Genomic DNA, 288 nt, shown 5'->3' with positions numbered 1-288 from the left:
GGCCGTTATTCACGTTTTTCTCTTCTATTTTCTACGATCTCACTTCTCGAATATTTACGTCAAGCGCATGGCTTATGTTCTTCGGTTTGGGACAAAGACGCTAAATATTTCTTCGTTTTCAGCATTTTTGTAGATTTCAATTGCCGAGAAAATGATAGATATTTATTTTAAAATATTGATTTTTTAAAAAGTATTTGTCAAGTAACAATGATGGAAATATATGCACAAGATTTATCTAAATAAATTCTTTTATTAACATAACACTATATAATTCTATTACTACATTAC

The 288-nt window shown here is 28.1% G+C and overlaps 1 long non-coding RNA gene across 1 annotated transcript in view; it reads left to right on the top strand.

The window, feature by feature from the left end:
* Nucleotides 1-234: 234 nt before the first annotated feature.
* The window catches only part of LOC118766438, an 11,164-nt gene continuing 11,110 nt past the window's right edge, over nt 235-288 (top strand). Inside the window, exon 1 of the long non-coding RNA XR_005002370.1 lies at nt 235-288. This exon is cut by the window's right edge and continues 36 nt beyond it. This is a non-coding gene — a long non-coding RNA (uncharacterized LOC118766438).

Source organism: Octopus sinensis, linkage group LG15 (genome assembly GCF_006345805.1).
Source record: "Octopus sinensis linkage group LG15, ASM634580v1, whole genome shotgun sequence".
Taxonomy (NCBI): Eukaryota; Metazoa; Mollusca; class Cephalopoda; order Octopoda; family Octopodidae; genus Octopus; species Octopus sinensis.
The sequence above is the reverse complement of the archived record's forward strand: the minus strand, read 5'-3'. Positions and strand labels throughout refer to the sequence as shown.